We start from the raw sequence: 23667 nt of genomic DNA, 5'->3' as shown, positions 1-23667 counted from the left end.
TAAAGAAAATGAGAATTTGGAAACTTTGATTTTCTTAACAGATTGAAATGTCACTAGAGGCTTGAAGTTCAGCTGTAAAAGGGGGACACCTTTTTCCCTGACCAGTTTATTATTTAAACAGGTACTAACAGGTACTAACTACTTTTAATTCTTTATTTGAATCCCCCCCCCCCCCCCCCCACCACCACCACCACCAAAGGGAAGGGGTTTTGAGACAGAAAGGAAATAAATCTTTGGAAAAAGGGATTTTGAAAGGTAGATTTGTTCTCTCTGGCTGAGATGAATTGTCTGAGACAGAGAGAACTTTATAACTGACATGTTTTGCTTAATCAGCATCAGCATAATTAGCACAATCAGCATTATAATCAGCAGCAGCATCATAATCATGATTAGTACAAACTCATAATCCATCCATCTACCCACCCACAAAACAAAAGGAGCAAGTTTCCACAACAAACCATCTCTCTGTTTTGATCTAGGCACAGGAAAAAAAGATATTACATGTTCCCAGGTTTCAACCTAAATCATGTTTAATGTGGGATATAAATATTATAAATAAGTAAATAAATAGATAGAAACTCTAAATATTGAGCACCCAATTCTCGTAACATGATGTCTGTTTTAGTGACCCTTACCAGGAGAAAAAAAATATCTTCACAAATACAACATGTTCTAGGATGTCCCTATATCCAGCCCCTCCAAATGACACACTGATTACGATTTATAACAAATTACTACTCTACCTATGAAAAGTTATTCCATTATTTTACTTCCTCTGTGTACAACCGTATGCTGCACAAGCTGGCATGTTTGAAAATATAGTGAGATTAAATAAAAATGCTACCAACAATAAAGCACAACAACGTGGATGCAGCAGCTCATAGCTGGGCTCCCTCCCCCTCCACCTCGGCTCCCGCCCATCCTCCCGGACTCATTCATTGCGCTGTCCTGTCTTCTGCCTCCGTCCTCCTCTCTGGTGGTGGCTGCAGGTCCCTCTCTCTAGATGATCTGCTCTCTGACTCAGAAAGCAGATCAGGAGGGGACCCGCCAGCAGAGCCAACACCGTCCTGACCGATGTGTCTCCTGCCTCGGGCCTCACAGTCACCTCACCTCCATTCCATTCATGCGACCACCATGGTCGGGGCACAGGCCATGACATGAGAGAGAGAAAAAAGGCATTCACCAATGCAGCTTAAACAGGGCCAGATCTTGCCTCCTATTAGTCCAATTAGGATCAATAGGAAGGTGAGCAGTAAAGGAGCAGCCAACCTGTGGGCCGCAGTGATTAAAAATTGGCCATCCCAGCCATAAATAGCCCAAAAAGCCATGATCTGCGGGCGCTCAAACCCGCTGAGAGGAGCGTAAAATAGCTCAATTCTGTGGTTTTACCGCAGAATTGGCAACTTTATTGGCAACCTGTCTATGAGAAAAACATAACCATTCGAAAATTGTTACATCACTGAGCTAGGAGACAGGTGAACAGAACAGTAGGGGTGATATGTAAATTGCTCTCTGTGAGAATAGGCAGACAAATTATCAACATTTGCACACTTTAGGGAGATATTAACTATTAAAGTTGATAAAGCTTGAGTTAGTAATGCACACACACACTAAGTAAAGGTAACTGAAACTGATTATGGAGTCAGGGAAACTTCTCACCAGAATATAAGTGGGGTGAATTAGCTGTGATTTTCCTTGGGTTTTAGACTCAATGTCATGTCTCTCAGAGAAATTCTGTCTAAGATTTCTGACTCTTGGCCTTTTAGCTGAGATGGAGGTTTTTCTTTTACTGAGGAAACTTTGGAACTGTAGGCTACAGGCTCTATGAGCTATAGGGAAGGGAACTCCTGGATGCTTTTTCTGAAGCCAGCCCGTGGGAACATGCTCAGGGCAGGGAGGCCCTTGAGAGTATGCTCAGGGGCAGGACAGAAAAAAAAAACTTTAAGGCAGGTAGGGAGGTCTTTCAGATCACACTCATAGTAACATAGTAGATGATGGCAGAAAAAGACCTGCATGGTCCACCCAGTCTGCCCAACAAGATAAACTCACATGTGTCATTTTTTGTGTATACCTTACCTTGATTTGTACCTGTTTTTTTTTTCAGGGCACAGACCGTATAAGTCTGCCCAGCACTATCCCCACCTCCCAACCACCCGCCCCGCCAGGGCCGTGCCAATGCGGTAAACAGGGTAAGCAAGGCAGGGGGGCGTCGCTGCCCTGCCGTTGCCTTCCGCTCACTTGCAAAATCTTTTACCTGAAGTTGTGATTCTCCTATCTCCCATGCCCTCCTTTTCATGGCAAATCAAAAGTGAAAGCAACGCAGCAGTATTCGTTGAGGCAGGCAGGCTGGCTCTTCAAGTTATTTGAATGCAACCAGATTGCTATATATGTCTTTGGTTTGGGGATAACTCCTCACTAAGGGTGAGCTTCAGAGCTTGAACAGCATTCAAATTAAAGAGAACCTGAAATTTTAAAAGTGCTAAAAATAAGTTTTTAAAGTATTTGCATTAAATCTAATTGCAGAATTCAGGTGCTGGGAGTCTGTACTTGGTTGTCATATGCTCAGATTTGTTTAAATCATATGCAAATTAGTCCGTTTTTGAGAGGTTCTCATTTGCATATTTATGGATAAAAAATGATGAAAATGTTTACAGCCTTAATGTTAGGTCATGGCTCTGATCAAAAGTGAAGTTTGATCCAAAAATGAAGGGTTTATCTAGTGTTTTTCACTAAAAATTCTCATGAGTGTCTGTATGTTAATCTGCATTCAAATAGAGCTCTCTGATTGGATGATCAGCTTCTGTTAGAAATTTGCTGGGAAGGGAACAGAGTGAGACAGCAACTGACGGTTGGTTTGGCCAAGAGAGACATGCAGCTGTGAGTTCCTGTGTATGTTGACTGAAATTATAAAAGAGTGCCTGATTATGTGGTAAATGAGAAAATATGAGTGAAAAGAGGTTGGTGGAGATTGAAGTTTGAGGTTTCTCTAGTGAGAAAAAGGATCTGAATATTTCAGGATTACTTGAAGTTTATGAAGAATAGAAAAGGGTGAATTTCAGTTTGAGTGTTTAAATCCTATAAGCTATATAAAGGCTAGGTAGATTTAAGTGACTGTAAGCAAGTGTAAACCCCCTGGTGGCAGAGCAAGGTACTACAATGATGGTACCAAATATGTCACAGTGTTTCCCCAAAATGACTCAACACCAACCAGGGAGTTTAACAATAAAAAGAAAATATTTTTTTTATTAGTGAATTATATTTAAATGCTAATGAAATGTTATCAACTTGCAAATTTAACATATGTTTTCCAATTACAGGTTAGCAACACAAATCAGTTTAGACTCTAGAAACATTGAGAGCATCCTCAGATAAGTATAAATATTAGTTACATAAATCATTTATGTACATTCAATTCCACAAAACTCCAGACTCTTCAAAGTCTCCCCTCTCCTGTCCCTCAGACCTCTGGAGACCCCCAAGGATCCCGACATGTAAGTTTTCCTCTACTCTTTTTTTCTTCTTTCAGTTATCTCTCACTTATTGTTCAGGTTTCCTTTACTATTTTCTCTTATGTGCACTTTTTAAAATATTTTCAGTCACTTAGCTGCTCTCTTTGTTTTCTCTCTCTGGCTCTCTTGAACGGTGGGCGCCTTTTCTTTCAGGTGATGATCTCCAGCATCAACTTTCTTCCAGTCTTTTCCTAGTAACATGTTCTCACCAATACAGCTCCTTCCCAACTGCCAGCCTGAGCTGTTTGTCACTCTCCTGAGAGTTCCATCAGCATGCGGAACACTCAGCGCATGCACACAGACTACTCAGTTTCACTGCATGGCTCACTGTCTCTACACCAGATCTAGAAGGAGCCAGGTAATCTTTTAAATTTTAACCCATAGGGTTACATTCGGGCTGGCAAAATAAAAAAAAGTTTATATAATAAACTTTTTTTCCAAACACCACCCCAAAACCAACACCCCCTTAGACAATCCATATATCCAAAACACAGCATTCCATCTACATTTGTCTAATGAATGCATATTCATCTATTCCCAACATTACAATTTCCATGCTCTTTACCCACAAACATTTAATTTTTACATGTCACCCTTTTTAGCTTCAGTTTTTATCACAATTTATTTATGTGGTGAATATGTTTCAATATACTTTTTCTTTACCACAAGCACAATAATTAATTGCATGTTACCTCATGTCTGCACAGCCTCTAGCATAAACAGACAAGGTTGTTTCTGGGTAACCCACAGTCCTTCCCTCAGGTCAGAGTCACCCCTCAGTCACAAATGTCTCTTCTTTTTCCTCTTCTTGAAATCATAGGTCTTTCTTTCCTTGCATCTTCTTACATGCTTCTCCGCCTTACACTCTCTGGCTGGATCTCTCTGACTGAAGTCCAATTCTCCATTTGTACCTTTTCGTCTCGCAGGCCAGGAAAACAGTTGCCGTTCTTGCCCCGCAACAGACTCTAGCTGCATCTCTGTCCATTTATTCCAGCCCCTTACTTCTCTTTGCTTTATTTCTTTAGTGTCTTTCCTGATCACAATTTCCCTCAATTTATTCTTGTATTTATTTCCAGATTTTGGTAACTTTTTCTTCAGTACCATTTCTTTTCTTACTGAACTGACTGTCCATTCAATCTCTTCTGAATGTGCTGGTTCACTTATTTCCAACCATATTAAATTTTCAGGACCATTTCTCTCAGGATTTGTTTTCTTTACCTACCTCATCAACATCTGCCTGGAGGTTTCTGTTTTCCACAAGAGGTTCCAAAATTTCCTGCTGCTCCAACATCTCCTCCTCCAGAGAATTCTCCACCTGGAGTTCTTCCTCTTGCACAGGTTCCCTGTGTGGTTGTATCACCAGAGGATCCTCATTTACCACTTCTCCTTCTGGCAGCTTGACTTCATCAGAGTGAGAGAGCAATATTGATTTAGGAAGTGATTCCTCCAACTCAGGAACTGAGACTTTTTCATTTCCATTCCCCTCTGCAACTGCCCGCTCTTCTTCAAACACCAGAACCTGTGACTCCACGTCCTGTTGAACACCCAAATTTTCCACAGCTTCCTTCTTTTTCCTTCTTTCTTCCTCAACCAACTTTTCAAACACCCTCTCAATCTTATGTAATTTCTCTTCCATCTGAACCAACTCCTCAGACGAGAGGGTCACGACCTCAGTGGTCTGAAAGACCTGGTACCACTGTGTTGGACTAGACCTGTGTTGCCGGACCCTTTCAACTTCAGGGCTTGACTCATATTCCCACAGGCCTAGGTTGCTGCTTCTGGTTGCCATGGACCTCTGCATCCTGTCATGATGGAGGTCTTCCACTGCCCACTCAGCTCGGCAGTGTCGCCAGACATGACCTGCTTGACCACACTTGTGACATATGGGAGGCCTCCAATACAGCTCCTTCCCACCTGCCAGCCTGAGCTGTTTGTCACTCTCCTGAGAGTTCCATCAGCATGCGGAAAACTCAGCGCATGCACACAGACTACTCAGTTTCACTGCACGGCTCACTGTCTCTACACCAGATCTAGAAGGAGCCAGGTAATCTTTTAAATTTCAACCCATAGGGTTACACAAGGAAACCTTAATATTTGATCTGAAATAAATATTTGATCTGAGATAGTTGATCAGAGATAAATGTTTGATCTGAATTATATCCTGTGGAGCAAAGGAGATTAGAAAAAGAATCTTTGGAAACTAAGAGGACTTGCTCACATTTTGAATAACATTCCTATTTTGAGTTGGAAATCTTTGAAGTGTTATGAAAATACATTTTGCTTTAATGAAATTGCTAAATTTTAGAGTCAGAGACTTATCAATGAGGAATACATACAGTGCTATTTTTTCCTGAGGTCTGGCTTACTTGCCTGCTCCCTTCTGTTCCTGCTCTGCTAGACGGAGGGGGGGCACCAACTGATAGCCTGCAGGGGGGCACCAGAGACCCTAGGCACGGCCCTGTGCCCCGCCACCCACCACCGGCTCTGGCACAGACCGTATAAGTCTGCCCAACACTATCCACACCTCCCAACCACTCAGGGCAGAAAAAAGGCCATTGAAGACACAATTGGTGCCTGAAGCTGAGGAGCCCTTGGGAGCTGCATAGTCAGACTCTGGGGTCCAGTGGCAGAGCAGCCCTTGGGAGTCAGCTCAGAGCAAGGCCTTTGGGGACATAGTCAGTGCCCAAGGCCCAGCAGCAGAAAGGCTCCTGGGAGTGCAAGCAGTGCTCGGAGCCCCAGTGGAGATTCCTGGGAGTGCAACTGGCTCTCAGAGTGGAGGCTTCTTGGGGTGCAATTGGCACTCAGAGCCTGGATGAGGCAGAAGCTCCTAGGAGTACAATCACCACTCAAAGCTCAGCAGCAGAGACTGGCCAAGCTAGACTAACTCAGCCCCATTGAATGTCCAGCAGCCAATGGTCAAGAGTTCTCCAGCAGGAAGGTGAGATCTGGAGGGCCTAGTGCAGATGGACAAGGGGAAAAACTTACAGAAGAAGGAAGGGGAACACAGGTAATACTGCCACTCTAATAAAAGGATTTAATAAAGGGCCAGGGAAAGGTGTTTAAAGCTGCTACGTTGGCAAGGAGACTAACTGGATTCAAGAGTACTGTTTAAAGGTTGTTTAGTAATTTGCTTTTTGAGCACCATTCACTCAGTGGACTTAATAATCACAAATAATTCTCTTTAGCAAAACTTCTTTTCCTCTGAATTATATCTTCTGGTTTCTATAAGTTCTATATTTATGTCCTCTGACTTATGAATAGGATGTGACTTTACCGGGTTATAATCTTTTTAGGAAGGATAGGAAGGGCAGAAGAGATGGAGGAGTGGTACTGTATGTGAAAAATAATATCAGAGCAGCTGAAATGCAGGGGACCTGGAGAAAGAAAGAAGCTATATGGATTGCTCTGGAAAGAGAAGATGGAGTCTATATCCACATGGGTGTTATCTACAGACCTCTGATACAGATGGAGAAGCTAGACAAGGATCTAATTGAAGATAGTCATAAGCTTGGTAAGAAAGGGGAGCTGTTGTTGCTGGGAGATTTCAACTTGCCTGATGTGGTTTGGAACATCCCATTGGCAGAATCGGAAAGAAGTAGGGAGATCTTGGATGCCTGTCAAAGTGCCTTGCTCGGACAAATGGTGACGGAACCCATGAGGGAATGGTCGATGCTGGATCTAGTGTTCACAAATGGAGGCAGTGTTTCCAATGTCCAGGTGGGTGCCCACTTAGGCAATAGTGATCATAACACCATATGATTTTATATAAGAGCAAAAGAAGAGTATGGCCGCACAAAACTCAAAGTACTGGATTTCAGACATGCTGATTTTGGTAAAATGGGGGAATACCTGAATAATGAGCTGATGGCATGCATAGGCACAGCTGAAGTGGGAGCGCAGTGGTCAAAGGTAAAGCTGCTATAAGTATGGCAACTGATGTTTACACAAGGAAAGTAAACAAAAACAAGAGAAACAGGAAGCCTATATGGTTCTCCAAGCAGGTGGCTGAAAAAATAAGGGCAAAAGAGGCTTCATTCAAGAAATACAGAAGAATGCAACAGGAGGATCATGGAAGAGATTACCGGCTTAAACTCAAAGAAGCCAAGAGGTAATACAGGAAGGAAAAGCACAGGCGGAAGTAAAAATGTCTAAGATGTAAAGAGAGGTAACAAGACCTTTTTCAGATATATTGGGGAAAGGAGAAAAGATAGGAATAGAATTGCAAGACTGAAAAATGTTGAGAATAGAATGTGGAGAGTGATGAGGCTAAAGTAAATGTGCTAAACAAATACTTCTTTTCTGTGTTCACTGAAGAAAATCCTGGAGAAGGACCGCCGTTGGCTCCTGAGGGAATATCTGGGAATGGACTGGATATTACGCTGTTTATAGAAGAAAGCGTTTATAAGCAGCTTAAAAATCTGGTAGTGGACAAAGTTATGGGGCTGGATGGGTTACATCCCAGGATACTGAGGGAGCTCACAGAAGTCCTGGCGGAAGAAGTGGGAAACTACAGGCCAGTAAGACTCACGTTGGTAGTAGGAAAAATAATGGAGTCGCTGCTGAAGGAAAGGATAGTTAACTTTCTGAAAGCCAGTAGGTTACAGGATATGAGGCAACATGGCTTTACCAAAGGAAAATCCTTCCAAACGAATCTAATTGACTTCTGCAACTAAAGAAATGAATGAAGGACATGCACTAGATGTAATCTACTTGGATTTCAGCAAAGCCTTTGATACAGTCCCTCACAGAAGACTCGTGAATAAGCTGAGAGGGCTGAACTTAGGACACAAAGTGGTAAAATGGATTGGAAACTGGTTGACCAACAGGCGACAGAGGGTAGTGGTAAATGGAACCCGCTCAGAGGAAAGTAAAGTGGAGTGCCTCTGGGGTCGGTGTTGGAGCCAAATCTGTTTAATATATTTGTGAGAGACATTGTTGGAGGGTTAGAAGCAAAAGTTTGCCTTTTTGCAGATGACATGAAGATAGCCAATAGAGTGGATACTTTGGAGGGTGCAGAAACCATGAGGAGGGATCTCCAAACGTTGGAAAAATGGTCAAGAGTCTGGCACTTAAAATGTAATGTGAAGAAGTGCAGAGTGATGCAGTTGGAGTGCAAAAATCCAAAAGAGATGTACCGGATAGGAGGGGAGAGACTGATCAACTCGGCTCAGGAAAGAGAGCGTGGAGTAATTGTGTCTGAGGATCTCAAGGCGATAAAACAATGCGACAAGGTGGTGGCCACAGCCAGAAGGATGCTAGGCTGCATAGAGAGGGGTATAACCAGTAGAAGAAAGGAGGTGCTGATGCCCCTGTACAAATCGTTGGTGAAGCCCCACTTGGAGTATTGTGTTCAGTGTTGGAGGCAGTATCTTGCTAAGGATGTTTAAAAAAGCTGGAAGCGGTTCAAAGAAAAGTGATGAATATGGTATGTGTTTTGTATAGCAAGACATACGAGGAGAGACTTGATGATCTGAACACGTATACCCTGGAGGAAAGGAGAACCAGGGGTGATATGATACAGATGTTCAAATATTTGACAGGTATTAATCCGCAACCAAAACTTTCCAGAAACAGGAAGGTGGTAGAACTAGAGGACATGAATTGAGGTTGAAGGGAGGAAGACTCTGGAATAACATCAGGAAGTATTTTTTTACCAAGAGGGTGGTGGATACATAGAATGCTCTCCCACGAGAGGTGGTGGAGATGAAAACTTTAATGGAATTCAAAAATGTGTGGGATAAATATGTAGGAATCCTGTTTAGAAGGAATCGATCCAAAGAAGCTTAGCAGAGACTAGGTGACAACACTGGTAATTGGGAAGCAAAGCCAGGGGCAGACTTCTACGGTCTGTGCCTTGATTGTGTCTGGATAGATTTGAATAGGTTGGAATGGAACTTATCAAGGGCTTCGATAACAACTTCAAATGTTTTTGAACAAGGACAGTGCCAGGCAGACTTCTATGATCTTTGCCCTGAAAATAGCATGGACAAATCAAGTTCAGGTATACATATCTTGTATCACCTTATATCACTTCATACCTTGTGTAATGAGTTTATGTCTTCAGGCAGACTGGATGGACAGTACAGGTCATTATCTGCTGTCATCTGCTATGTTACTATCAGGCTCATTTTCGAAAGAGAAGGACGCCAATCTTTCGACACAAATCGGAAGATGAGCGTCCTTCTCACAGGGTCGCCCAAATCGGCATAATTGAAAGCCGATTTTGGGCATCCCCAACTGCTTTCCATTGCAGGGATGACCAAACTTCCCAGGGGTGTGTCAGAGCGAAGGCGGGACTTGGGTGTGCCTAACACATGGGTGTCCTCGGCCCATAATGGAAAAAAAGGGCGTCCCTGACGAGCACTTGGACGACTTTACTTGGTCCTGTTTTTGTTATGACCAAGACACAAAAAGGTGCTCAAACTGACCAGATGACCACCAGAGAGAATTGGGGATGACCTCCCCTTACTCCTCCAGTGGTCACTAACCCCCTCCCACCCTCAAAAAAATCTTTAAAAATATTTTGTGCCAGCCTCTATGCCAGCCTCAGATGTCATACTCAGGTCCATCACAGCAGTCTGCAGGTCCCTGGAGCAGTTTTAGTGGGTGCAGTGCAGTTCAAACAGGTGGACCCAGGCCCATCCCCCCTACCTGTTACACTTGTGGTGGTAAATGTGAGCCCTCCAAAACCCACCACAAACCCACTATATCCACATCTAGGTGCCCCCCTTCACCCGTAAGGGCTATGGTAGTGGTGTACAGTTGAGGGGAGTGGGTTTGGGGGGGTGGGGGGCTCAGCACACAAGGTAAGGGAGCTATGTACCTGGGAGCAATTTATGAAGTCCACTGCAGTGCCCCCTAGGGTGCCCAGTTGGTGTCCTGGCATGTCAGGGGGACCAGTGCACTACGAATGCTGGCTTCTCCCATGACCAAAGGGCTTGCATTTGGTCGTTTCTGAGATGGGTGTCCTTGGTTTCCATTATCGCCAAAAATCAGAAACGACCAAGTCTAGGGACGACCATCTCTAAGGATGACCTAAATGTCAAAATTTGAGCGTCCCCGACCATATTATCGAAACAAAAGATGGACGTCCATCTTGTTTCGATAATACGGGTTTCCCCGCCCCTCCACTGGGACGTTTTGCGAGGATGTCCTCAGTAAAACTTGGGCGTCCCTTTCGATTATGCCCCTCCACGTCTTATGTTCTTTTGTCTTAATGCTTCATATAGTCTAAATTGTAAATAGTTCAATAAACTGTTTAACATTTCAGTAGCTTTGTTCACAGTGGTCTTTTTGAATGCATTGGAAGGAAAGGAGGGAAATCCCACCCACTAACATCTTTCTTCCCCAAGTGGAAGCACCAGGTGCCAATCGTTCCAGGGCCCGACGAAGCCTACTTGAGGAAGACTCCTGCCAGGTCAGTCCCACACCCAGGGACGACCCCAAGGGGGGTATTACATATTCTTAATGCAACAGTTCAGGTATTGGAACAAATTTAAAATTCCATGAAAATATTTTGGTCAGATTCCAGATCTTTATTGATTTGGTGAAATCCAATGTTAACAATGCAGCAAAAGCCATTTAACCGCTAGCTAAAACAGGCCAACGTACAAAGGAAGACTCACTTTTCTTAATTTCCACTGTTTATTGCAAATAAGATAACTTACTGCATGCAGAAAGTTGAAAAACAAGTGTTCTGCCCAGGCAGCATGAATCCTTGAAGCTGGATGCTGATCAATTCTTGACAAACTGCCTATCTGAAGGAGCGGATGTTAAACAACTGGAGACATGGATTCTGAATTATTGCAGAGGCAGAAGTTAAACTTCAGTGGTAAAAGGATGTCTGGCTGTTGAGCTGGATAGATGCAGGGTTCAATGCAGGAAAGATGCTGGGTCTTGTAAAAAGAGGATGATGGGCATCTGATGAGAAAGATGATACTTTCTCCAGTGGAGAGAGACAGAAGCTATGGACTGTTTGCTCTTGAGCCCAAGATGGAGAATTCTGCTGTGCAGGAAGGGATGCAAAGAATGGTGGCGAGAAAATGACCAATAGGGTCAAAGCATGTATTTTGGGTTAAAGCATAAACTTGACACGTTTCTCAGTGACTGGAGGAAATGACTCATGCAAAAGGTGACATAAAACAGAGATTACAAGTTCTACCAAGAATTAGATGTTAACTTGAATTATATAATACAAATATCATAAATGTAGAGGGGCGTGTCAAGATGGCGCCGAGAGCGGACATTCTGTAAGTTCGCTCCAGCGCGTCTCGCTAAAATCTTTTTTTCTTGGTACCAAAAATGCCTCACTCTAAAAGGAAAGGGACTGTCCGACTAGTTCCCCACCTACCGGGACATCCACGCCAGTGAGACCAGGGCTGGAGCGTTACTTCCCAGTTCTTTCTCCTTCAGTAAGCGGGGCAGATTCGTTAGCGGGTGGAGCTGGTGAAGCGCCTCCCCCGCTGGAAGAAGAAACATCATTGTCTCCCCCGCCGCTCTCAATACCTCCGTGCCCCACGTTGTCAGTGAGCCGGGTAGTGAAACCAACAGACTCCGGAACGGTGGATGTTGGTGAACCTCATGGGGTGACCGGCTCAGCATTACCATCTATGGCCTCGGGGACAGAATCGGAGGTAAGCCCAGGGAAGATATGGCTGAAGTTACTCTCACTGTTCATCAATGCATCATACATCCACTTCTGATCTCTCAACCCCGTAATTCCACATCACTCATACATTTACTCACAGATATATATACACCATATATCTTTGTGTCTTAATACTGCCCTTTATGCTTCCCATTCTCTCCTTCCAATGTATCAATGTTGATGTCCCATTGTTATATTCCTAACGATACTTCGATGATCTTGCATAACTTGTACAATGTAACCCATAACCAAGCTGTAACAAATGTATTTCCATTATTCTTATCTTATTGTAAGCCACACTGAGCCCGCAAAGAGGTGGGAAAATGTGGGATACAAATGCAATAAATAAATAAATAAATAAAGATATGGAGAGAACCTTACAACAATCCTCAGGAGAGGTTAAAATTGTGAACTCTAAAGTCCAAGAATTGAAGGATTCAATAGAAATAGTGAAGCAAGATTTTTCACAAAAAACGGAGAGTTTGCAAATGGAGATGATGCAGTTGAGTGAATTTAAAGTGGCAGTAATAAAGGACAATGCCTGCTTAATTTTCCTAAACTTTTTGGGGTTCCCCCAGTAGAAAGGTTTATTAGACTTTTGAGAGAAAATCTGAATTATCCTCAAGAGATAACTCCACCCTTAAATAAAATCTACTTTATACCTAATACAATTAAAAAAGCAGACAGAGAAAGAAATGATAATTTTTTTGTTTATTTTTGTTACATTTGTACCCTGCACTTTCCCACTCATGGCAGGCTCGATGTGGCTTACATGGGGCAATGGAGGGTTAAGTGACTTGCCCAGAGTCACAAGGAGCCGCCTATGCCTGAAGTGGGAATTGAACTCAGTTCCTCAGGACCAAAGTCCACCACCCTAACCACTAGGTCACTCCTGCTATATTGGAACAGACTTTGGACACTGAAAGGGTGACGCTGATAGTTTCCTTTATGTTTCAGCAAGATTTAAATTCAATAATGAGAATATACTTTAAATCAGCGAACCATGTTGTCGGAGGAGAAAAAATTTGGCTCTATCCTGACGTGACAAAAGTCACTCAACAAAGAAGGAAAATGTTTCTATCAATGAAGGTAAAGACAATAGAACTAGGAGGATCCTTCCTCTTGGCTTACCCATGTAAATGTATTGTAAGGTTAAATCAGTTAAAATATGTTTTTTATATGCCTGATCAGCTCCAGTCTTTTCTAGACTCAAAACATCAAGAGAGAGAAAACAGTAAATGAGAAGTACGGCGCCATAGTTTCTTTCAAGTTAAAAGTAAAATTTATTAAATCTTCACTAATTCCTAACCCCCCTCACTGTATTGAGGTCTAATGAAGCCATTATTAGATATGGATATGAATTGGTTATGTAATAATATTGTTTCTATGGCTGTATTTTACTTATCAGATTGTATCTGTTTAAGTGCATTGAAAAATTAATAAAAATGATAAATGATATCATAAATGTAGACATGCAAACACAACTGGGGGGAACAGAACAATGGTAAAAAGCAAAAATTCACCATCAGCCTCAAAATATATCCCCCCCCCCCCCCCAAGGCTTAGCCCATCATTCTCACTCCATTCACAGAGATCTAATCCATCAATGAACAACTTCCTAGAAGGTACAGGAATCTTGTTGATTTAAAATTGAGCCCATCATTCTTAGAAAGGATATCATTGGTTGAGAAATCAGTCATTTGGTCGCCAAAATCACCATTGGTTCAGGGCCAAGTGATCTTTTGTCAGAATTGGGGCGTTATAGACATTTGCTTCTTGAAGCTGAGCAAACCAAGACCCAAGGATATAAAGGTACACTGCTTAAATTCTCAATGAATTGGAGGTATAAGTTATTATGGGCCTCTTTTACCAAACCGTGCTAGCGATTCCCACACGACAATACCGACAAAGCCCAGTGAATGGGCTTTGTCGGTATTGCCATATCAGGAGTCACTAGCGCATTTTAGTAAAAGAGGCCCTAAATAAACAGATTCACTGCATGAGCAGGAAAAACAAAATAAATATTTAGACAAGACTTGTATCTTTATTTTCAAGACGATCTTTATCATGTTTGACAACACACTCAATTTGTAGGTCAGAGTGAAATGTCTATTTTATGGAATCCTCTGATATAAATTTATTCTGACCAGTTCTGAGCCAAGCTGCTGCATTAAGCCTTAAAGTAATGCACATGATTAAATTCAGCATGTACTCTGTGAATGACAAAACCATTTTATGTTGGCAGCAGAAGGATAGTAGGAAAGGTCAGAGCCTTTTTCCAGAAACATAAAATATGGCAAGAGCCACTGAAGCATTGAGCAGCAGTTCGGTCATTAAGATTCTCTGGGATCCCTTCAACTGCTGGGAGGCAGATGTGAAAGTATGGCTGACAGCTTCAGACTTGAGTTCAATACATACAATCAGTATGAGCTTAAGGTATGTTATATTCGTGTGTATATTCTTCAAGGCTCTCTCTCAGTACAAGTGCACCACAGATGGAACAATGGGGATTAATTAGTATTCACATACTCTTAGACTAGCTGGCTCGAGTTGAAAGTCAGTGAGCTCTTTTTTAAAAGCTTCCAGTTCAGGAAGCATTCATTCATAATGCACAGGCCCCTTAATGCAAAACACTACGTCTGTCAATACCCTTTCAAGGTCTAAATGTTTAAGGCAAGCTAGGTGAGCAATCAAATCATCATTCAACATTTTGGGCCAAATCAAATAAGTGCTGCCTGGCAGCAACAGACCTCATTCAAAAAGGACATTTTGCCATTGCATGCCTATGGAAAAGGCCCAATGGGTGTGTGTCTGGATACTCTTCACAAACAGACGCTCTCTAAAATCTGCATAATTATTTGCAACAACAGTAAAAAAAAGAAAAAAAATAATTGTACATAGTTTTTCACTATCATCAGATTATTAACGCCCCTACACTTTGAAATGCTCTCCCTCTCCACCTGCTTCTGGAGACATCATTTCAAAAAAGAAGTTGGGACTAAAAATGCACCTTTTTCAGGATGCATTCAACCCCACCATATCACATTGGCCTGTAACACAGAGGGCTAGACCTGAAATATACAGCTACCATGCCTTTACTGTCTTTCAGCTTATTGTGATAATGTAACTTTCCTAATTTCTTATTTCTCAGTCTCCTATTAATCTATCCTATTAAGAAACAATGTAAACCGCCTGGACAGTATTCCATTAGAGAGAAAATCAAACATACATAAAATTTGGAAAATTGGAGAAATATCAACGTCCTCTTTTATTGTTCACAAAAGAATTTAATGCAATGGGCAACAAATGGCAGGATTTGGTCATTCCTGAAAAACTGAGAAATGGGCACACATTGCCATGTTTCAGTTTTCACATGGAAATAGACTTAGTGAAATATATTTACTAGCTGGTAAATGTTCCTGTTACCTATCTCACATGCTTTGAGCTTACACATTTTGGAAAATACTTTACTTAAATCAACATATACACGCCCCTGTTAGATCATATTCCATTTCAGCAAATCTTTCAGTGCTAGTCTCCAGTTGCAATAACATAATGATAAAGTAACCCAAGTTATTTATAACAAATTGGTTGAATCCTTCTTTGTCTTTTATCCTAATACAAAGCAGTATAATAACTAACCCCCCTGTTTACTTAGTCACGCTAGCGGCTGCCACACAGCAATGCCAACAAAGCCCATTCAAAGCGAATGGACTGTGTTGGCATTAACGCATGGCAACTGCTAGCGCAGCTTAGTAAACAGAGGGATAAATATTTTCCAACCCTGTCCCACAGGCACACCTACCAATCTAGTTGACAGACTTGCCACAATAACTAATGAATATGCATATTACACACTGCGGGCCTGATATTCAATAGATATTCTGCATTCACCTGGGTCCCTAAAGTCCAGGCTTCCCAGTCTGATTTACACCTTTGTGAAGGCGATGCAACTGTCACATTGGGCTCAATTCTGGAGGGCCTAGCAGGACCCCCCCCCCCCCCCCCCAGGCCATTCTCCTCCACAAAGTGATCACACATATAATGCTGGCAGAGTGTGAATCCCTGGAGGGGGCCTTTATGGGGGCAATAACCCTTAAGAGGCTATACACTCTATTGGTAAAAGAGGATGACAAATATTAGTAGGTCCCCAAAATGGACGTCCTCATCATGACTTTGACCAAGAAAACTGCAATCTCTGTTGAAGGGGGGGAGTCAGCCCTCAAGGAGGCACATGGAAGATAAATGGAGCACCTTCTCAAGTAGGTCTCTTCAATGATAGTAGGGGTTCAGTCTGCCATCTTTGGCAGCTATTTGGTCTGAGTCATGCTGCATTGCCTGCAGCAGCTCCCAGAGGTGGTGCATTTGGAATCTGGGGCTGCCTTCCCAGTGGATGTCCTCTATGGCCCAGTTTGTATTTTTTCACATTCAGTAGTCTCAGTGATTGTGGCCAGGAGATGATCAAGAGATGCTTCTTCCAAAGCACACTTGAATACACTGCCCTTTAAGGAGTACTTGCTATTTGGAGAAGATCTGGATAAATTAGTCATGGACTTGGGAGAGACTCAGCAATTGCTTCTCTGGGAGGTGCATCAGGGCCTGAGCATGGGCCACTCAAAAGAGCGGAAGATGCTTCTGGCAAAGCAGACAAGTTCCTCCAGCCTGGAGGTGGTGAGAAGACAATCCAAACAAGGTCCCTTTCAGAGATCAAGAAGGTCTGGTGACCAAGGGTCCTCAGGAGTCTCTGGCATCACCAAGGAAGCACAATTAGACTTCATTGGTTCAAGTAGAAAGCAAGCTGTCCCTCTTTTGCCACAAATGGACCCACATCACCTCAGACCAGTGGGTGTTAGAGATGGTGAGTCAAGACTAGGCCATCCCATTTGAGAGGCCTTCATGATCTTCCTTTGCCTAACATTCTCCTTCATCTGTTCCAGCTGGGGCTTTGGAGGCGGTGCTTCCCAAGGAGTAAGGCAGAGGATGCTACTGCATCTATTTTGTGGTGCTAAGGAAGGAGGAGGCTCCTTCATACCCATCCTAGACCTCAAAGACATCAACACAGTGCTTTGGGTGCCAAGATTCTGTATGGAGACACTGTGCTCAGTCATCGCCTCAGTCAGACTGGGTTAATTTCTAATTTCCCTGTATCTGACAAAAGCCTACCATCACATTCCCATTCTTGAAGCCCTCAAACGATACCTGGCCTTCTACATCCTGGGAAAGTACTTTCAGTTCTGTGCCCTTCCTTTCAAACTGGCAATGGCCCCTCACACCTTCAAAGTGATAGTGGTAGTGCTGCTCCCTTACCTCAATGATTGGCTAATCAGGGCCAACTTGGCAGAGGAATCCAAGATGGTTCTTGCAGGGCTTGGGATGGTAGTGAACTGAACCAAGAGGAAAAGGAGTAGTGTAACCAGCAGGGCTCTTCCGTGAGAAAAACAGCAGGACGACTTATTGAGAAAATAAAACGTTTATTCTTCAAGAGACCCGACACAGCACCGTGTTTCGGCAAAGGAGCCTACATCAGGGGTCTGTCTTAAAAGATGACTGAAGAGTATAGCCAATTGTAATCACTGGAAAAATCTCTTGAAAAAGACACAATTCCAAAAGAACCAGGAGTCTACATAAGATTCACGAACACAGCAACCATGTGGCTCCCTCTCAACAGTTGGAATATCTAGGGGGTAAATATTTAGCCAGCAGTGGTGAGTGATTTTTTAGCCGCTGCCAGCTTTATGCCTGATATTCAATGTTGGGCCATGATGGACCAGTATTGAATATCAGGCTATGTTTATGTTTATTTTAAAATATTTGATATACCACAATTTCCAGCAGGAGGATCAAAGTGGTTTATGACCAATAAAATACAGACACGTACACAGAGGGGACAGCTGAATATAAGGGGAGGATAGGGACACTAAGAGGACAGATGCTAAACATGTGGGGAGGATAGGAACAGGGTCACAGAGGAGAGATGCTGGAGAGGACTAATAAGGACACAGAGAGGAGATGTATAGTGGGCAGGAGAGAGAACAAATGTCAAGTGGACAGGACACCCTGGAAAGACAGGAAAAACAGAGAAAAGCACAAAAGACACTTGGATCAAACTGAATGGAAAAATAAAATGCTCAGACTACATAGGTATAAAAAAAAGTATTTTATTTTGAATTTATTAATTGGAATGTGTCACCTTTGGGAAATGTGCATCTCTGATATTTTCTGCTTCAGTTTCTCTGTCTCTAATATTACTGAACATGCAAGTCATTTCCAACAGGAGAATCAAAGTCAACTAATAAAATACAAAACAGTCAACAAATAGAAAGAAATGCCAACAAAAGATAGGAAAGAGCACGCAAAACAGAGAAGCAGTTAAAAGTAAAGTGGAAAATTCTCAACAGTCCCAGGGCTCACAAGTCTCTAGTGAGAGGCCAAAAGCACGTTAGAAAAAATGAGTTTTTAGTAATGATTTAAATCTAACAAAAGAAGTCTCAGAATGAATATCCGGGGGGAGATTGTTCCAAAACTTGGGGGCCATAAAATAAAAGGCTGACTTCTGGGTGGACTCATAACGGGCATGTCTTGGAGTGGGTAAGACAGATAATTGGAATCTAAACAGCAGAGAGCTTGAGTAGGAGTAAATGGGATTGTTGCAAAAGAAAAAGGTATCACTAAATGAAGGGCGTTGTGTGTCAGACAAAGAATCTTAAAACATGAATGGAATTCTACTGGCAACCAATGAAATATGAAACAAGGGGCCACACATCAGTAATTGAAATATGAAGGCAAAAAAAATTGTTAACCTCATCAAATATTGTTAACCTTATCAAATATTTATAAACATAAACATTTAAAAAAAACATACATCTACTACTGACCTTGCATAAATGGTCTTGCTTAAATGTAAGCACACCAATTCAGGTTTCAGGTTTACAGTAGAATTCTGTAATGGCATCTTAGTGCACAGAAACCATTATATAATTTGCACTCAGCGCACCTAACTGGAGGCTCCAAGTTATAGAATTGCTCCTTATGTAGCCAGTGTACAAATACATATCTCATATATATTCCTTACTAACATCCTCATAACCAGATTAGTGAGGCATGCTTCCAGGACAGGGTCAAGAACTACTGCAATAGCTGTTCCATTCATTGACATACTTTGCTTATTTTGGCAAGCAGGCTGTTTGGTAGCCATGACAAATGGGATTACGAACCATTGCACTTCAGCAGTACAGTTTTTTTTTTTAATAATTCAACATCACTTTGCAAGCAATGAAGCAACACCAATTTGAAGCTACTGCTATTTCACCCTCCTTCCATTCTACATCTCAGTGAAAACCAAGCTGATATTGTACAGTTTATCAAAAAGCAGTGTGAAACCAAGAACCCCAGTACATGTAAAACAGAGGTTCTCAACCAAGTCTCCGAGTGAAGCCTTGCCAGTCATGTTCCCAAGATTCCACAATAAATATACAGAAGATTGCGTGTGGTGCCTGCACGTGCAAATCTATTTCATGTATATTCATACTGGATAAGCTGAACACGTGATAGGTTTGGGGCATTTGAACTTGGAGACTGGGTTGAGAACCCCTGATCTAAAGCAGGGGTTCTCAAAACTGTCCTGGGGGACCACCAGTCAGTTTGGTTTTCTGGATATCTGAAGTGAATATGCATGAGAGTGATTTGCATATCATGGAGATAGTAGGCATGCAAATCTCTCTCATGCATATTCATTTCAAATATCCTGAAAACCAAACTGTCTGGTTGTCCCCCAGGACAGATTTGAGAATCCCTGATCTAAAATATACACTAGTATAACCAACTGAGACCTTAATCAGTTTTTTAAAACTAGGATGTGTTATAGTTTATAGTTTATTAAAAGACTTTCTATACCACCTTTCCAAAATAGGTCAAAGAGGTATACAGACTAAAAATGAATCAAGAAAGGAACGCCATCAATAAAAGGAAAGAGACAAAGATCAATAAGCATTCATCAAAAAAAAAAGACATAAAACACTCATCAGAGGCAAACTGATTATGGTGCTGCAACAAATCCCTGTCCCAAAGGAAAGTCAGCTCTGTGATAGTGAATAAGCTTGTTCAAAAAATATGTATTTAAGGCAGCCTTAAATGGTTTAAAAAGTGATAACCCACATACTCCTTGGGGGATGTTCCAAAGACAAGGGGCCAAGAAGAAAAACGCAGAATGCCTAGTTGATTCATAGTGGGCTGTTTTAGATGAGGGAAGTACCAAACGGTGGGCATCCAAGGAGAGAAACTGTCCAGCAGGAATGCAGGTAGATAATTAGAAAGATAAGATGGGACACCCAGGTGAAGTGCTTTGAAGGCCAAACAAAGGATCTTAAAATGAATGCACCTAAGTACAGGGAGCTAGTGCAATGATTTCAGTAGGGGAGTACAATGATCAAAACAGAAAACATGACAAAGAAATCTGGCAGCAGTATTATGAAATGTTTGAAGGCATTTCAGCTCTAATTGAGAAAGGCCTGCATAGACTACATTGCAGTAGTCGATGTGTAAAATAACAAAAGCATGAATTAAGGTATGTAATGCTTGAGAATCTAGAAACTTCTTCAATGGATGTATTTTATGGAGAGTCAAAAAACCTGATTGGAGAACTTTAGAGACCTGTTTATGGAATGAAAGAGAGGTATTGAATATGACCCCTAAACATTTGAAAGAATCAACTGTCATCACTGCAGATTCGAATAGAGTGGGGATAAAACTGGGACGAATGGAAGATCCAGCCAACCAACATGCTACAGTTTTTTCTTGATTAAGTACAAACTTATTAGATGTAAACCAACTTGCCATGGCTTTCAAGCAGGCTTGAAGAGAAGAAAAGGCAGGGGAAGAATGATAAACTGGATAGACCAAAAGAATATTGCATGCATATGTGTAGGATGAAATAGAGTGTTCCTGAATTGTGGTAAGTAGAGGACTGAGAAAAAGATTAAATAAGAGAGGTGAAAGGAGGGAACCCTGAGGGTGACAAGCTGATGAAACTGTAGACAACCTTTTTACTGAAAAAGAGCAACCAGAGAGAAAAGACTAGGAAGTGTATAATGCACAGCTCCTAATTTTATAAAGCATTTTTTGTAGGAACAGCAGTTTTACACATGAAGAACAGGGCTCTTATAAAATTATGCATGGATTTAAAAAGTAGGTGTACACAAAATTATACTTACTTTGTGTCATGAAACACCTAGCCACCCGCCTAGGGTTACCCCGCGGCCACTTAGAGGGTCTATCCCCAGCACAGCTCAGGTCTGCCTGTACCTGCCACTTGTGCTCTACACTAGCACTATCCTCCCACCAACTGGGTCACAACCGCCTCTGGGTGAGTCTTCCGCTCTCCAATTATACCCAGTAATTTCTAGGTTTCTGGAGCCACACTCCCAGTGTCCCACAGTTCCCAGAAAGCACTCACAGACACAACACACAAACCACCAGGATTCTTTATCAGTCCAGACAAACAGGGCGAAGAAATAATTATGTTTATTCTCTTAAAAATATTGAACAGTGGAACAAAATATTGCAAATAGCAAACAATAACAGGTAACTGAAGTATGGATCAATTATAACACTAAGTAAACATCTGTATACTATCTAAACAGTACCTGGGAAGATCAGGACATATAATTCACTGAGCCTCAGCAAAGAGATCTGTCTCTCTTTTCTCCCGGGCTAAGACTGAAGCAACAGCCAGCAACAACTGCTGTGTAATTTTAAACTCCAGGCCAATCAGAGCCCAATCAAGTTTTAAAAGTATACTGCTCACAGTATTGTAGATTCACTTCTTCACTAAGTGAAGCTAAAAGAGGGCATGCACTTTTCTGTAACAGCTTTAACATTAAACATGCACCACCTGCTGGCCAAACTATAGTAATGCTTGAGAGTTAATAAAGGCAATTTTACAGGTTTAAAACACACTTTGATACAATCTGTGTATAGGTGTATAGATTTTGGGCAGAGCTGGATGGAGTTGCTTTTGCTTAATTTTTAAAATATCCATGTACACACATTCACACCTTCTTTGGTGCAGTTGGTAAATCTGTGTGAAAACAAAATGTGTGTGCTAGTGAATGGGAGTCATTTTATGATTTAAAAGAACATAGGATCTTCTGATACTTTATTAAATGGGCATAATATGGGCATAAAACAGGCATTTTAGATATTTCATATGAAATTACTCTTCCTTCTCCCATCTGTCCAAAGTATATGAAATACTTTTTTTTTTTTTTTTTTAAATGAACAAGGAGTAAGACAGAGGGATAGTTCTATGGAACCAGTGAGATAAGATTTTGAGGAAAATAAATAGTTCTGCTAATTTGAGAACCCTGCATACCGTGGAATTGTAAAGGAGATCTACTCTTCCTGTTCTACTGACAATGTACCATAGGAAAAATGGCAATCGATAAGCATTCTTCCTCACTAGGGTATATCTAGTGCATGTAGACAGGTTCGCTTTAATCAGATGATGCAGTATCACTTGCAGTTATTTCACAGATTGCTTGTTCTTTCAGTCCTTTTAAGAGTAATCATATCATATTCTGGGTTGCCAGTCAAGGCCATATTTCTTTTAGAATAATGAGTCGTATGTACTGTGCTTCACAGTGATCATGGTGTTCGCTTTAGATACAGTCACTCCAACTCTTGAAATATCTTTCTCAGCAGATTATTCTTTTTATAGAGTGGAAATACATCAAGCAGCCGCCAGCGTAAGCTTCCAGCTCTGTGACTAGCAAGGAGTCTAAACTGAGAGGGTCATTCAGGATGACATATGCTAATAAGTCTGTAAAAGTGATGGTTGGCTAGGAAGACAGACCTAAGCTTTGTGAATTTTCTGGGCTTACATCTCTGGAGATTTTTCTTTTGTTTTAAGAAAGCAACATGACATAGCAGAATAGATTAAACTGACTTTTGGTACATAAGGAAGCTTGCCGAATGTTTGGCTGCAACTCCAGAACTTCCAAAAAGTCTCTTTTCACCTCAATTTCATGTTCTGCGCCATCTGTAAGGGGGAGTTTCCCGGTTGAGAGGTGGTCCATAGACAGATTCACATCTCACGGCCCCCACAGATCATTTATTTCTACCAGCTCCTCTCGCCTCTCACATCGCTGCGCTCCTCCAGGGTCTTGCTCCAGGGTCAGTAACGTGAGAGGCGAAAGGAGCGGCTGCAGAGCTGACAGCCAATGCCTGATGGCTGCCTGCGGTGCTGCGCTTGCTTTTTAAAAACATTTTTGCTTGTTTAAATTACCTCTTTTGTTTTTGTAGCGGCCGCTGCTGCTCAACAGGAGAAGCAGCAGTGGCCGGAAATGGGAGCTGACGCCACGTGTTTCATGGGAGACTTGGCAGGTCTGTGTTGGGTGGGTGGGCCTGGATGGAAAGAAGAGGATAGAGAGACACTGGATGGAAGAATCGGGAGAGGGGAGTAGATGGATGGAAGGATGGGGAGAGAAAGAGGGAAAACGGAAGGATGGGGAGACA

Source organism: Microcaecilia unicolor, chromosome 7, assembly GCF_901765095.1.
Source record: "Microcaecilia unicolor chromosome 7, aMicUni1.1, whole genome shotgun sequence".
Lineage (NCBI taxonomy): Eukaryota > Metazoa > Chordata > Amphibia > Gymnophiona > Siphonopidae > Microcaecilia > Microcaecilia unicolor.
This window is presented reverse-complemented; position numbering follows the sequence as displayed.